The following is a 17,861-nucleotide window of genomic DNA, read 5'->3' on the forward strand; positions in this document are numbered from 1 at the left end:
TGAGGTGAGGTGGTGTGAGGTGAAGTGAGGTGAGCTGAGCTGAGCTGAGCTGAGCTGAGCTGAGCTGAGCTGAGCTGAGCTGAGCTGGTGTAAGGTGGTGTGAGGTGGTATAAGGTGGTGAGGTGGAGGTGAGGTGTGAGGTGCTATAAGGTGGTGTGGTGGAGGTTGTGTAAGGTGGTGTGGTGGAGGTGAGGTGAGGTGGTGTGAGGTGAGGTGAGGTGAGGTGAGGGAAGGTGAGATGAGCACATAATACAGCAGAGGCATATCTGTAAACACTTTCAGTCTGAGATGATGTGAGGAGGTTAGACTGATCTGCTTCAGTTAGTCAAGACTACAACGCTAAACTCCACTGAGATATCACACCAAAGTTTAACATAGACACCCCACTGAGACATGATCGTGACTGATCATGAAGAGTTTCAGGCAGAGTAACAACAAGCATCATCTTTTGACATCTGTTGGTATATCACAACCAGGAACTGAAACCACAAACCTTTCTCTTCCTAAGCAAACAATCTACCCATTAGCCTGAATCTTGAGAGATCATCATAAAACAAGTTATCACTTATGTGGCAGTAGAGTACTATTATGACAAGCTACAACTACATCTGTGAGCCATACTCAAGACTAGACCATTCTTGTAGAAACTGAAAGTTGAAAGATTAACCCTGTCCCCTTTTTAAACCCCTTGACATGTTTCTGCAGTACCCCTCTGTTCAGTTATAGGAAGACTACACATTTTGAGTACCAAACCTGCTCCATGTCAATCACAGAGGTTGTACATATCCCATACCTGTCTATTCAGTATGTGGTTAGTGGTGTTTATACAGTGTATCCCATGCATAGTGAGGACATATACACACGTCAATAGCTGCCATTCAAGTGTCAATACAGGGTGAGGCCATGCGGTTGGTGACAAGTAGGTGTGTTATTAGCTTAATACTTTATATATACATCTGTCAGCTGGTGACTTGTGGCAGCTACAGTAATGACCTGGACTGCATGACTGCAACATTGTCTTCAACAGCATGTTACACTGCACCAGACTTTACAGCATCAATGTAATCATAAAGGGTCTTCGATCAGCATATGCTTGGAGAAAGTGTTACTTAACTCTTAAATATCTAGTAATAGCAACATATCCAACTTTATTTGGCTATATACAACGATATGCAGCATAACAGAACTATATGCTGCTTAGTGCATAAACACGGAACTATATATAACCATATTTCTGTTATATACAGCTATATTGAATCATATTAAACCACATGCAACTAAACATGTCAAACACAACCATACATGACTATACACAACCACATACTGCAACTTATAACCATATGCATAGATATAGCTATATATAACAACATGAACATCGATCTGCGCAATTGGGAACCGATGACATGCGTCAACCAAGTCAGCGAACCTGACCATCCAATCCCGTTAGTCGCCTCTTACGACAAGCATAGTCGCCTTTTATGGCAAGGGTTACTGAGGGCCTATTCTACCCCGGGACCTTCACGGGTCATACAAAATTAGACAAAAATATATAACATAAAGCATTATGTACAGTATTGTACAACCCAGACGCAATTATTTACAATTATATACATGTACTCGAATATACAATTATATACAGCCATGAACAACTGTACAACCATGAACAACTGTACAACCATGATCTACTGTACAACCATGAACAACTGTATGCACTGACTTAGTTTAGTCTTACACAAGCAACATCGCAGCAGGGGATACCAGAAATGGGCTTCACATATTGTACCCATGTGGAGATTCGAACCCAGATCTTAGCTGTGACAAGCAAATGCTTAAACCACTAGGCTACCCCACCATCTCCAGGTGTAGGTGACCATGAGCAACTGTATACAAACATGAATAACTGCCTACAACCATGAACACCTATTTACAAACATGAACAGTTACATACAATCATGAACAACCATATACAACCATGAACAGCTTTGTACAACCATGAACAACTATATGCAACCATATGCAACCGTATATATCCAAAAGACATGAGAGAATGTTTAAGGAGTTATGCAACTACACATCTTCCTTTTTCACCCAGGTAAACCAACCCTTTCTCCCAGAGAGAGGTTGTGCAGCTATAAAGACAGACACTATTTAATCAACAGCTACAAACTTAATATATTTACAGAAACAGAGGCAATGATCAGTAATTGGCTTGTTCAGAGGGCGTGCTTACACTGGCTTTACCTCCAGTTTCTGTTTTCACCATCTCATTGTTTAAGACAGTTATTCCACACCCAGTGAGACACACAGGGGCAAACAAGGGCAGTTTCCAACACCTCTGGTATGGCGGTTAATTCACAGTGACCTTGATTCATTATTCAGCTGCCTTGGCAATAACAGTCCCTACACTGGCATGTTTCTTGTATGTTTCTGTAGTTGAATCACACACACAGCTGCATATTTGATGCTATAATATTTCTTTAAACCAAGGTTAGTTCATTGGTTTCTTGTTCAACACTGGACTCAGCGATAGTCAGCCTATATCTTGGCAGTCGAGTCAACAATTAAGTCTAGACCACACAATCCAGTGATCATTAGCACGAGCATATTCTATACCTATTAAATTATCAATTAAACACGTCAGCAAGCCTGACCACCAGACCCCATTAGTCACCTTTAATGAGTATTCGTTACTGAAGCCCAATTAAACCTGGGTTCTTTTTGACTGGTCCAGCACTGGGATTGTCCTCATCCATTGAACTATATATCATACATGCTTTTCTTACCATGGCCAAGTGCCTTCTTCATCATCAAATCATTAATTCAATGCTCTGTTTGTACAATCTATTACTTATTTTCATCTAATTTTTGTATATTTTGTAAACTGCCACAAAATTTTCTCTATTGTTTATGTTCTTTGTATGACTATCTAACACTATACATAACCTCTTTTCTCCACCTACACCCATTCAATTTAAGTATGAATTTCATACTCCCATTTTGAAAATGTCACAAAGTACACAAAGAAAAATTCAGCAATTATGACCATCTGTGAAACCATTCATTACTCTTCAATGCACATTATTGACTGTTCATGGCTGAAAGGACTTATTTTTACATTTACACTATTCACACTATTAAAAGGTATTCTTGACTGAATTGATTTTTTAAGATTTGTTCAAATAGAAATTCAAATATTAACAACAAAGGTTTATTGTATGAATTACTGCCATAGACTGCATCAGGACAAGGAGTTTTACCAAGTACACGGGAAAAAATACTAATATAATCTGATATCTGCGACAAAAGAATATCATGGAGTACTTAACAGCCACGTGACGAGGGACGAAAACAAATGTCATCTGTTTGAAAGAGTAATCCACACTACATTATTTGTCAAGCTATAAAAATCTCACCTCAAACAAACTTGTGAATACTTGTGAGTAAGGTTGATTCATAAACCGTGGTGACTGTTGGCTTTACAATAATCCATGTATTTGTCCCCGCGTCTTTTTTGTTGGCTACTGTATCACGGCCACCTGTCAACTCTGTCTCTATGTGACCTCATGCAGGCTGACCTCCTAAAACCTCCAACTAACCAATACTTTTTAACAAGGCATTTCTGGTCTGGTTAGCACACTGCTGCGGCTGTCTTGTATTTTGTGTGTGCCAGCTGCACAATGAGCTCTGATATAACTGGACCGACACAGGGTATTCAGGTGTTTAGATATTCTAGACGATGTTAGTCCAGGTATAACATCTTGAGCTGAAGTTACTGATGATGGTAGCATGTGTGTGCTGTATTATACAACCCTGCAGTGTGTATAGATTATCACTGAACGTTCAAACAGCTTGTGAATGGTTCTCATTCATTAGGTCTTGTATCTGAGTAGAGCTCGTATTTCAACAGAATCTACCACAGTTCAAAAATAATGAATGACTTCACATTTGGCTTTTACAACACATCTTAATCTTAGGATTGCAGTTAAATGACATAGTTTTTTTCTGTTTGAGATTGATTTCTCCAAATAAAACATATTACATCATGATATCCCTTTGAAGATGTGTGTTGAATCCCAATAGGTTATCAGTTAAGATTAAAATTAAAAATATAATAATTTGAATTTGTGCACACATGAAAGTGACTCAGTGTAAAGACTGCAATAACCAGTCATTTCATGACAGTATTAATCAATGTATTAATAATGTCCACTCACTCACTCTCACACATTCAACCATTCATTCATCACCCACTCAATCCTTCATTCAACCATTCAACCAGTCATTCAATTGATGCAATGGGTTCAATTCCACACATGAGTACAATGTATGAAGTCCATTTCTAGTGTCCCCTGCTGTGGTATTATTGAAATATTGCTAAAGCTGGCACAAAACCATTATGAGTGAGTGAGTGAGTGAGTGAGTGAGTGAGTGAGTGAGTGAGTGAGTGAGTGTGTCATTCCAAACTAATACCTGTTACTGACATACCATACCATCATAGAACACAGATAACTTACCAGGCATAGCAACATAGGTTCAAACCACTGACCCTCTACTCTCTGTACAGCCACCTGAGCTACTACACCACAGAGACTGTTACTATGAACAAGACAAAAGTACTCTCGCTCTATTATTCAACGATTCAAGCACTTGTCTGGTTGTAATACATTTTTTAATTTAATTCAGTTACTGACCAGCATCAGTAGGATTAACTGCATGAATATGTTATTGAGAACTTACACTATTTACAATCAAACAGGTACATATCAGCTGCCAGTGCAGTTTCTTTAGCACTTCAGTATATACATATTGGGGTGATAATACTGTTACCAGCTATATTGTTTTCTGTCAGAACAGCATTCTGCTCCTTCAGGTCTTTTCATGGCCACACCAGTCTTATTGAGAGTCCTTTACTACACCCCTCTTAAATATTTTACTGTTATTTTCTTGGCCTGTTGCTATCATGTTAACACCTTGATCAGTGGACATGGCTCCAGTCAGGGCAGGGGTGCTCCATCAAAAGAGCTTCATGGACCAGTTGGGGGAGAGAGTAGGGGAGGAAAGTTGCCAGGGGACCAGGGGGTCCCACAATACTTGTCACCCAGGTCAGCCGTAATTTACTCATGAGATTAAGGTGTTGGTTTGTGGGCAAGACCATTTAGCAGAAAGTCTCTCTCTCTCCACCTGACAGAGTGCATCTCAGTATTACGTAAGCATTCCTTCAGGGCAAATACCCTGGACTGACACAGCTTTGATTTGGAAGCAAGGCATGAATACATCTCATTCACAACTAACTAAGCAGAAGTTTCACTCATTCAACAGGGAAAATTGATTTGGCAGCTTGTACTTAGTATTTAGTTTACCGATGGTCAAAATAATATGTGGGCATAGAATATGTGTAACAGTACATATACTGAACAGTAAAACAAATGCAAATTTCAGAAAAAAGAATTCTCATGAAGTAAGCTTTCATGTTTATGTCTTCTATTCTAAAACTTGACATAAAAAAGAGTTGCAATTCTTTTGCAGTATGGAATATCTGAGGATGAGGGTGCTTGAATTAGAGTTTTTATTCTGGACAGATCATTTAAATCCCTTGACAGATCTACAGTGGCAGTGTTTTGACAGTGATATGCTTGTTTTTCAGTCTGTAACACAATGCCTTGACGGATATTCTGGTTTGTCATTTGGCTGACAGACTGCTTTTGGGGACATTCTATTTCGTCAGAGTGCCTTGATAGAGATATTCTGTTCTGTCAGTTTCAAACAGAGAGGCTTAATAGAGATGTCCTGTTCTGTCAGACTCTAACAGAGTGCCCTGACAGAGACATCTTGCCCTGTATTAGTCTCTAACAGAGTGCCCTGACAGAGATATCCTGCTCTGTTAGTCTCTGAGTGCCTTGACAGAGGTATCCTGCTGTTAGTCTCTAACTGAGTGCCTTGACTGAGATATTCTGCTCTGTTAGTCTAAAAACTGAGTGCCCTGACAAAGATATCCTGCTCTGTTAGTCTAAGCTTGTTCTGTTAGTCTGTACCTTGATAGATATACAGTGTAATCTGTCTAAACCGGCACTCATTGGGAATGAAGAAATAATCCGTTTAAGGCAAGGTGCCGGATTGTAGAGATGATGTTAAATGTACATGTCATGAATAGGACTGAGATTTTATGCCAGTGTTGACAACTTGCCGCAGTGGACAGATGCCGGTTTTGACAGCTTCCACTGTATACTGTTTGACACAAAGACTTTACTTTTGACTTGTCTTAACTGATCTATTAAATATATTTGAATTTATACATATTTACATTTGATAACTTGGGGTTTTTTTAGTCAGGAATTTGATATTGATGCAGAAAGATCAGTATCTTCATGAAACTTTCATGAATGCCTTTAATGAATACATGCATACGTTCTTGTCAATAAGTCACCATGGACAACGATACTGAATGAGATTTTTTATGAAATCAATGAAATTGATTAGATACTTAAACCCAGATTGCACTGTAAAAAACCTATAGTATTGAGAATAATAACAGGATAATCACAGACAATTAGAGGACCGATTAGCTTACTTATGGATTTGTTGACTCCTTTTCCGGTATTCCATGCAAACAGTAATGTTTCTGGCTTGCAAAAACTTAGTATGATTTGAAGGGAGCATAATACAGCTCATGAAACAATGCTCAGGCCTAATTGTACAACACTACATGTCGGTACAAAATTTGTACAACACTACATGTCAGTATAAAATTTGTACAACACTACATGTCAGTACAACATGTCAAGGCCTAAATGTATAACACTACATGTCAGTACAAAATGAAAGGACATAATTGTATGATACTGCAGATAGGTATAGAATTTCCAGAATGAAAGTATGTATTGTATTAACTTGCTTGAATCCTAAACTCAATAGGATGGAGTTTTATTTTGAAGATTACATGCTGGTTTGACTGACATCTAAGCCTGAGGCTTTCATTAAAGCAGCAATCACTACCAAACCAACAAATTGCTATTCTGATAAAATAATAACTAAATTAAACAGATATAAAAACAGTAATCTTTATTCATATAACACTTAACAGACACTGATGTTTTCAGCAAAATTCAATCTTAAGGACTGAACACATATTTTTACACTTTCTTCAGAAACATGAACCAAACGATTCTCTGGTGAGTTGAAAGATTGCAGAAAACTGGTGTTAGGCTGTACATCAATGTCCTTTGATTATAAAGTACTGTCACAAGAAAAGCTATCCCAACGTATAGCCCGTCCCCTGAGGCGTATCATTACCAAGTCCGTTAAGTCTGAGACAGCAACTATATAATTAGCGTTGAGGTGGTTTATCCCAACAAAGTTAAAAATATAATCAATTGTTAGAAAGGAATTCAGAAAGCATCATGCAATTCAAGCTGTGAGGAGGCTGTGTTTTTCATCAACATACATCTTATGTTTTGTTTTTGGCGATAAATCATGAAGAATCTGAGGTCAGGATGACTCAAATTGATCTTGTTTTCATAGTTTTATTTAACCTGGTATAAATGGAAGTGATGTATTTTGGTGAGAACTTAATCTAAATTTGAAGACAAGATTTACAATGAATTGAGTCCCTACTGCTTTGTGAAAGCAGTGGGAATTAATGCTTGTTTATTGTGAAATGCACTGTGACTGCAGTACTTACAAGACAGTTTTACTACCAGTTATGTACTGAGACAGTGAGAATGGTGAAAATTGAATTTCTGTTGTATGAAAGCCATTTAACTCTCACAAATGTTTGATGGTTTATACGTTTGTTGTATTTCAAACCACTAGTCAGTCATGGTTTGTGACAGTTACAGGGCCCAATTCTGTCCCTAAATCCCGAAACAGACACAACCATGAGCTGTTACTAAAGGACCCATGAGCTGTAAAGACATATACTGGTCCAGAATTGCCAGAGAATGACAATCACAGTAGCCTGTAATATCAAGTATCAGTGTGTTTAATCGACTTATTTTATTTGATCATTCTGATCTTCAGACAAACATCAGCCAGCCTTGAAGGAAGACATACTGTCTTGTCTGTTAGCAGCTTGAATCAAATTTCCTCCGGAAATCAGGTACAAAACTTGTATTTTTTCTCACAACATCCCCACAGTGGAGCTGTTTACGGTTCCGATTCTAAACAAACAGGCTTTTCTTTCTGTGTCTTGGTCCAGGAGGTTAATGACTCCTCGGGGACACAGACATAATTGCAGGTTTGTTAGGAGCACAGCTAGAACATTGCAGTCAGTCATTCTGGCATCCATGAAAGACTGGAGACTGACTGAATAAATAGTCAGACAGGTGGCATGTTCTATTGACAATAAAGTGCATTTAGGTATGATGCATATTCCAGGGTACAGAATTCATAAAAATATGTTATATTTTCCCAATAAACAAACAACATTGCATCAGTAACTGCAAATTCTAAATTTTCAATGATTTTGAATATTTTCATCTTTCTTCATCCATTGGAAATTCTAAATCTACGATAACAAATATGGAGCCATGATGACTTACAACGGTCTATACCTACATTTGCGTGAGAATCACACTTTGACTTATGCTGCAAAGTGTTTTTTTGTTGCATTAAATATTCCACATGACATTTCTCCAGATATGTGTCGCTGTGTGTTTGGTTGGAAATGTTTCCGAATATTGAAATTCTCCTTTGGTACTGAAATAGTTGTTATGACAGTAGGATTGAAAGACAAAACATAAGAAAAAGAGAAGACTGATCCTCGAATGTTAACAGTTTATGTCAGTATAGTCAAGAGATATTTAGACTACAAGGTCATGATTAATTTGGGTACTCATCAAAGCTTTGACTTTTATAACCTTAACAAAATTTCAGGTTATAAAATGGACTTGAATAAAACTTTTATGTACCGGCAACAAGACTGATCTCATGGCACCAATTCATTATTACCAGTGTTTGAGATTATGGTGTCTTTTCAAATCCAAGGTAATTTCAATATCTTAAACATGCGTTAAAAGAATTTCTGAAACGTAGAGAATTATGTTCTTTCAGTCATTGAAAAGAGATTGTTTCAGCTTTCTTGCCGAACTTTTGTAACCTCTGTTCCCCCGCCCCCTTGATGATTGGGGTGGTCATGGATTATCAAGGGAGAGAATTACAAGACCCAAGGGTAGTAGGGTCATGAATGCATGGTTACTTCATGCATGACATTCTTGGGGGAAATAACAAGGCAGTCAACCCAGGGGACAGAGCTTTGTCTTTCAACTGAAACTTGGACCTCAATTTAATGTAACTTTTTTACGGTTATTTTTCATTTCTCCATCCCTCCCCAATACAATAAATGATCCTTAACAATTTTCAATTTCATTTAATTCACAGAGGTAGAATTGAGATTTATTTCATGGCATCCACGTTAAAGATAGTTTTATTGCTTACTTTATGAATGAGACACCTAACAATGAAAAATCAAATCCAGGGACTGATTTTCAATATGCATTCAGGGCAACGAATTTGTTTTCATCATTTTGCTTCATGGACAAGGGTACCTAACTCTGCAGTATAAAAATACCTAAAACAAATTTGGGTTCACAGTAGACAGAAATCTTATTTTGTTGAATAGCTGTTTCATTGAAAAAGTTCATCATAGGGGTTTGCTTGTTTGCAATTATGCATTGACCCAATGCATTAACTCAGAGATTTTGACCTAAATATCATATTCAGACGCAAAGATGGACCCCCTGTTGCTTGTTGTCCTGGATGCTTATCCTTGACATAAAAGTTTCTTCCAGATCCTGTTTCTTCAAATTACCATAGATTCATTAGCCCCAAATGAACAAATCGGAAAAGGTTCTGCACATGGTTATGAAGAATTTTGATTGAGGAAACATGCTTGTAAGATTTCATCCCCAGTCTTTTCCCAAAAAACGGGAGAAAAATATTTTCTTTGTAATGGAAACATCTCATATCAAATTTCTATCAACTTGTCTCCAACTTCATGTGACATTAAAGGACAGTGTCGTAAGACTGTTGATATAGCAACACTGGCACTGTGGGTAGTATTATCCTGGAAACTTATCCAAACAGCCATTGCATAAAACATACCACTTCTCCGGAAATGCGTCAGAAAAAAATGGGGAAAACAGGGTATAAAGTGTAGAAATAAACACTTGCACATTGACTGGCTGTGGAGGTACTTTATCAGATGCAGGCCAGGGGGATGGAGTTTACAGGCGCACAAGGAAATAGTTGTCATTTTAACACTGTATGATTATATTAACATGGGACATGTCAATAAATGTACACATTGAAAAGTAATCTTGAAGACCAATGACATCCTGTGGAGGCAGACATTATGTTGCATGTTATACATTGTGTCTATGGTATTTACAAAAACTAGTAATTAAATTTTGTTTTGAAAACAGAAATTTGAATATTGTAATTCTCTTTATATGTATTTTAAGACAAAATATATTTCCTTTTCAGAAAAACTGAAAGAGTCAATATAAACTGATTATCACCCCAGTGCGTACTTCATTTGTATCAACATGAGCTAATTTTTCATTACATCCCTCAATGGGAGTCTTCGTCCATGCATACAGCCACCAATTTAATACTCAATTGTCTAATGGTCTGATAGATCAGGAGGGATTCCAGCAGAAACCAAATGTAAAATTCCTGGCAAAGAAACATGTGTTATAAAGACACAACTCTTTTAGTAATGTACATGGTCATGAGATAAAGCAGAGTGCTTTCCATTACTATTTTTATGGTTAAGAATTTTGTCATTTGAAAATAGATTTGCATTTTGCTACCTATATGATCAGTTAGTGAGAGATAACCTGGTTTCTGGGTGTAATAAGTGACAGTGCAGAGTTGTGTCCCTTTGGCTTCCTAGGATCCTAAGGCCATGGATTCATCAGGAGTAGAAATGGTTTGACCAAAGTGTTAGACCTTTAAGCCATTTGTCTCTTGTGATTTATTAATCCCTTAAAACTTGAAACTGACATCCCATGCAGCACTCACTCACTCACTTTCTCTGTGACTCATCAGTCAGTCTGTCAGTCAGTCAGTCAGTCAGTCAGTCAGTCACTTGCTCACTTATCAACTTGCTCACTCACTCACTCAAAGAGAAAAAACTCAACTTGAAACACTAATTTAACTCATTTAATTTGACTTGTCACATAAACATATATTAACACAATATCCTGCACTAAATCTCAGCTCAGGAAAACATTGAATTGGTTCTAATTGAGTGGGTGGGTTCGGTGAGTGAGTGAGTGAGTGAGTGGGTTGAGTGAGTGAGTGAGTGGGTTGATTGAGTGAGTGAGTGAGTGAGTGAGTGAGTGAGTGAGTGAGTGAGTGAGTGAGGTCACCACTCTTATCACTATTTCAGTTAATCAGTTAAAGCCTTACTCAGTTAGACCCATATTATACAAACTTCCATGAGCATGGATATAAACCATATTTTGGGATTCAGACCCATTAGCAGAGGATTCTGACATATCTAAGGGACATAACTCTGCATGTACATTGTTAAGTCTTCACGCCTTATACGCCTTGAAGGGATCTAAGTGAGGGGGAAATATCCCCATCCTCCCTGAGAGGATCAAGGCTTTAATGGTTGTTGATTTAAATTCCCCTGATTATATCTTTAACATGTCAACATCCATCCTGGCGCCAGACATCACTTTGAAACTCAGCTTCTGCATATGCTGACAAGATGATATAAATAATATACTCAGCAATATTAAACCCTATACACTTCCCTACATTAATTACATTCTTGAATGGAACACTATACAGTTCATATAGCATTGCATATAGTTTCTTAATGAGGTATCAATGAAAGGATAAATAAAAACAAACATAAAATTTATATATCTGATTTAGTGGATCAGAAAAATCCAAAATAAAATGTACAATTGAAACCAAAGTTGACATTTAAGACAATCGCTGATGAAATGGAATGTAGAAAATTCAACATCATATTCCTTGAAGCTCATATCAAGAGAGTAATAATAGGTCTTATATACATTAACGATAAGTCTTGCTGCAAGAATATTCTAAATGATAAGTCAATGGATGTATAGCAATAACCGACACATTTTGATAGGTGGACTTTTATGATGCTATATATTTACAGTGACAACATATTCTAATTATCTATAATAGCCATAATGGTTGGTTGGCTATATTCTATATGGTGTCAGTCTGTAAATGCTAGTATTCAAGCCTGGCCCAAATATTCCAGTGATCAACAGCATGAGTATAGATCTACACAACTGGGATACGATGACATGTGTAAACCACGTCAACGAGTCTGACCAGTGATCCTGTTAGTCGCCTCTTACAACAAACCTGAGGTACTAAAGACCAGTTCTAACCTGAGGATCTTCACAGATAGAGCAATTATCACTAGATGCTTGATTTAGAGACCTGTGCAAGTCTACACCTTGATCTACTTTGTCAAATACATTACCTAGAGAACACCAACTAAACACATTCTACATGTCCAAATGGTTCGCTCGTCTCAACAATTAAGCAAAACTTTCCTTTAAGCTGCATTCTTCGATGTGCAATCAAAATAAAAAAACAAAACTCAAACAAGTCATGTTTATAGGATTTTCCAAAACCAGACTAATGAAACCCATTCTGTGAAACAGATGAAGGCCTCACCTGACCACATGTCTGTGAAATGTACAATCAGATACACAGTGTGTTTACATGGCCAGTCTGTGGAGCATCTGCAATGTATCACAGACCCAGCTTGTCTATATCACACATGGCATGTAATATACATCTGCAGGTGGGTAATACAATGGATATCGACAATGTGTTGATGTAAAGACGATGAGATAGGACCAAGAATAGAGTGGTATGATCTGTCTGATGAATTGTTTAACATCTGAAGTTAGTTATGACAGTTTGTCATTAACCATCTACATTATGGGTCATCCCAATTACAGAAAGTTAACAACACTAGCTTCAATGTATTGCTGATAAATTATAAGATGCATTTGTAAATAATAAGCTGTATTAACAAAATCATCTAGGGCCAGACCAATTTTATTTCTTGTTTTACAGATCTGCTGGTTGTATTTTTTCCAAAAAAGAAAAATAAGATCCTGTTAAAAAAAAAACAGTCCTTATGGTTTTATTGGCTAAAAATATAAACTTAGAAGAAAGTATTTCTTTGTTACTTTTAGTCCAATATACCCTTCATATATTGCCAGAAGTGAAATACTTTTAATAATTAGATAAAATATTACTCTGTTGATTTTACTTTTGTTTTTTTTTTCATCTTGCCTTCAGGTTTTCTTAGGACAAATATCCATCAAACAAGAAACAGAATTGGTCTGGCCTAAAAGAAACAACTGACATTGTTTTTTATAGTGTTGTGTCTGCTGTGTCCACACTAACAAAACATAAAAAAGTATGCATATCTAGTGTATCAACAGTAACTGCCCTTCTCTTCCACTGACTAAACATGTTTTTCCCCTCCGACTAAAACTCCTCTGTGCCAGTTGGAATAATGATACTGAGCAAGATCTAAATATATATATATATATATTTTTTTCAGTTTTCACCAATCCAGGACAGTATATCATTTAAAAAAGTTTAAAAAGATAACACTGGAAAACATAATTATCCAGATATTATACAGTAATTGGTTCTATTAACATTCTGACAAACAATTGGTGCCGCACTTAACATGGTCGCTGTAACACATCTGTAATTCAGTGAAAACCATATTGAGTGCTTATGACAGTCTAACGAGTGAGTGAGTGAGTGAGTGAGTGAGTGAGTGAGTGAGTGAGTGAGTGAGTGAGTGAGTGAGTGAGTGAGTGAGTGAGTGATGCTGGATCAGCAAATTTGCAACTATTTATGACAATGCAACAATCTAGTAGATCTTTCATAATCAATATTATGTCGAAAATTTTTCGAAGGCAAAGAACCAAAATATTTATGGATGCTACAATTGACATATTCATTAGAGCCTTAAACACTGGTATGGAGCTGATAGTCCCAAGAGGTGCTCTCATCAGCAAGTCAGTATGGTTTTACACTGCTTTTTATAACATTCCAGCAATATGAGGGCTGGAAACACCAGAAATGTTCTTCACGCATTGTACCCATGTGGGGAATCAAACCCAGGTCTTCCAAGTGATCAGTGGACACTTGAACCACTAGACTACTCCACAACCCCTGATGCAAAGATGAAAGAGATGCACCTCACACAAGAAATGTAGTGTCTATGATGACTGGGTCACCTGATCCATGCCCACAGAACCATGAGCACCCTACAGATTCATGGGACCAAACCCTCCCATGAAATCCTTTGCACTTGTACCCCTTAAAAGGCAGTTATTAAAATGCAAAACCTTGTGAAGATCTGGATTAGAAATGTTTTTCAGCAACTCATGTCAAATAACAATTAGACTTATTGTCTTGGTCAGTGCGTATAAATGCAGCTCAGATGCTTATGCTTTTAATGACTGTATGGTTTAGACTTGACCTATCACACGCTAGCTAGAATAATCCTGAGGGCAGTAGTAAACAAAAGAAAACCCAAACAAACAAACACATGAGAAGATCTTACATAATTATGGGACCATTTGAAGCACCTGTCTTTATAAGTCACATGAATCTTTAGTTGAAGGAAAATAGCATATGAATGAATGAGTGAGTATGGTTTTATGTCACTTTTAGCAATTTCATGACAGGGGACATCAAAAATGGGCTTCACACATTGTACCCATGTGGGGAATTGAACCCAGGGCATGACAGCAAAAGCTTTAACCACAGGGCTACCCCAGTGCCCAAGAACAAGCATAGGTCCATGCTTTTAACACAAATACAGTCAATCTTACTGTAACATAGTGTAACATATGTGTTGTTTTTGCCCCCAACAGATCACCCGACACCTGGGCGTGGCACTAAACACCATGGCATGGCACCAAATTCCTGGGCATGGCACATTGTTGACATTGTGTATACAACACAATCATGATGTACTCCACACAGGGAGGGAGGCTGATGTAGGCACTGCTGCTGATTGCAGGACATACATCCTCTGATATAGGCCTCATTTTCATGTACATAAATATTTACCTTAAAGTACATCAGGAATAACATGTGAAACATGTCAGCATATCAACCTTTGTTATATTTGGTGAAGTTTGTATAATATGGTTTATATTATGGGCCCACACTATGGCAATCTTATAATTAGTTTATTTAATAAACATTGCTAATGCTTCATTATGGAACAAGTGGAACTGCGATCCATGTGTATTTAAGATATTTCTATGAATATGCCACTGAACTTTAAAAACAAAATCCCTTTGCTTTGTAATCCGCTTGCACTCTCTCTGACTTTATTTAATCTGTGCACAAATATCCAAACATAATCAGAACAGGTTCTCAGCATCTTCCGTTTGAGTAATGAGTGAAACATGGTGAAACAAAATTTCATACAACGCATACATCGGTTATTGAATACCTGTTGGTTCAACATAAACCAGCTTACTTACAATGTACATTCACACCAACTTAAATTCCAAACAGATCTTCATTAAATGGATTAGTAACATCAGAAGTAATCACAATGTTATTAGTCACCGTCTATTGTTTAAAGCAGCTGGAGTTGATGACCTTTGGTTTTCGCAATCCACGAGCCTACTGTTTACATTACAACACCTGCAATATCCCTCATAACAAACCAGGACTGTTTAGTGCAGTTACACCCAACTTTCCCTCCCCAGCATGCAGATAAGTGCTGCACGAGTTGCAAATGTCAGAATTACAGTTGAGACACAGAGAAACAAACTTTATCACATATCACTCTAGACGCTCACAGAGGGACGGTAGAGTTTACGAGCCTGACTGAGGTTATCCAACATGTCGCCTTACCACGCCCACAGCAGTCCCGTCCTTTAGCCACTGCTTCCGATAGCTCCGGATAATTCCCAGCACTCCGAGTGCATTAGTTTGATATCCCACTTGAAGTGGTTATCCGAGGAACAGAACCATATGGCACCGTGGTCACGTGACACACTGAGGAATCACTCAGCTGGCGGAGAGCCACGCCCTGAACACTTTGATCTTTGCCGACAATTATTCGCTGTTCTGTTGCATGTTTAGCGTCACAACTTCTGTGCTGATGGATATTCAATGACCTTTTCCAGCTTGACGTCGTATTGCCACGGATTTCTCAACTTTCACCCTCTCTGGACGTACGTTTATTGACTTCATTAAGCTCGTTATCCAGCTAATGTAAAGGAAAAACGTACTGAATGTTCTTACAAAACATGAAAGGAATTTAATCCGTTTTGTCGCTTACATTTCCGAGCTTGTATTTTTAAATTTAAGTTTTCATTTAAACCATAAATTATTACCGTATATATTTGTTGAAAGTCTAACCAACGATGTATTCTGGTCGGACAAGGCGACAATATGGACGCATCACATAACCCCGGCAGCGCTTATCGTGGTTCAGAATATCAACCACTGGGTCAGACACAATCTAAATGCAGCCGTCATGTAGGAGGTAGACTGGCGAGGGCGGCCTCAAACAATAAATGAAGAAACCTTTCCTGTCTTGCTTAGGACATGGCTTCATGCTGCCTGCAAATCTCTTCAGTTCCATCAACGTCAATATGATACTATTTCCCCGTGTAACATATGGCGCTGATCTCGACACGCCAGACACCCATCATTGTGTTTTCGAGTCTCTCATCACGTTTCTTGTTTGTTAGCGGTATACCCGGGGATCCACCAGAGAGGTAAAATTCTGAAACTATTCCCTGAATAATATAACAGTGATAGTAACAAACACACCATTTAAACTGAAAGGAAGCCCCAGTGAGTTGGGAGATTTAGGGGGAAATCTAGACTTGCTTCAATTAAAGTTTTTGCATTGCAGGGAGGGCAAGGCCGTAGAGAAATTAATGTGGTTCAGGGGCTGCGATATAGACTAGTCTGAGATCTGCATCACTTCACGCTTTCCTTCCACATTAAGCTGACACACCGTGTATAATAACTGTCTGTACACATCTTTACCCTTTGTCTACCGCTTGTTGAACTTTGTTGTAGTATAACGTTGAAACTATGTGGAGAGGGCTATTTAAGTTGGATAACTTGTGCCCAGTCCATTTCTTAATTGAATAAAATATCTTTCAATCAATCAATAACGACTATAAAAATTATGATAGGTATAATAACATTTCAAAGAGACGCCAAACATCACTCATGTCCACCAATGTCTTTGTTGCCACCGATGTTTGGCGAAATTGTTATAAGCTGACTGTATGCCCACAGACTGTTGTAAGACCTGTGGAGATCCAGGTCAGATCTTCAGTAGACTCAATGACTCATTCCATCGTATCCCAATTGCACGGATCGATGCTCATGCTGTTGATCACTGGATTTTCTGAATCTAGATGCGATTACTTACACACCGCCGCCATATAGCGGGAATATTGCTGAGTTCGTAAAATTAAACTCACTCACTCACAGACTGTTGAAGACTGGTAGATGGATATGTTCTAATATACGTTTTCATTTACATATAAAGACATACTTAAATTTGAGCACCATGACATTGAATACTTTTCGCTTTTTTCTAATACAGGTGTGCAGGTTTTGACCGATAAACATTCTGCTTCAACATCGTTAAAACTTCAAACCCGTTACTATAAACTGTTTTAGTTTAGGCACGGTGCAAGATACCGGTAAAGTGGACCGTGCAATGGAACTTGACATTTACCTTCTAAGAGGGAAATAAAACAGACACTTTCATTCAAGAGTATGTTGTTCTGGTGCCATCCTCAACAGCAGGGAGCGGGGCAACTTAACAGCAAAAT

At 37.9% G+C, this 17,861-nt stretch overlaps 1 protein-coding gene across 1 annotated transcript in view; it reads right to left on the reverse strand.

Moving 5' to 3' along the window:
- Positions 1-2,329, reverse strand: part of LOC137296831 (cadherin-like and PC-esterase domain-containing protein 1) — a 65,168-nt gene extending 62,839 nt beyond the window's left edge. The window contains exon 1 of the mRNA XM_067828697.1: positions 2,242-2,329. The gene's annotated coding sequence lies outside the window, so the exon portion shown is untranslated. The remainder of the gene's footprint in view (positions 1-2,241) is intronic.
- Between the last annotated feature and the right edge of the window lie 15,532 nt (positions 2,330-17,861).

The sequence above is a fragment of the Haliotis asinina genome, chromosome 9 (assembly GCF_037392515.1).
Source record: "Haliotis asinina isolate JCU_RB_2024 chromosome 9, JCU_Hal_asi_v2, whole genome shotgun sequence".
Taxonomy (NCBI): Eukaryota; Metazoa; Mollusca; class Gastropoda; order Lepetellida; family Haliotidae; genus Haliotis; species Haliotis asinina.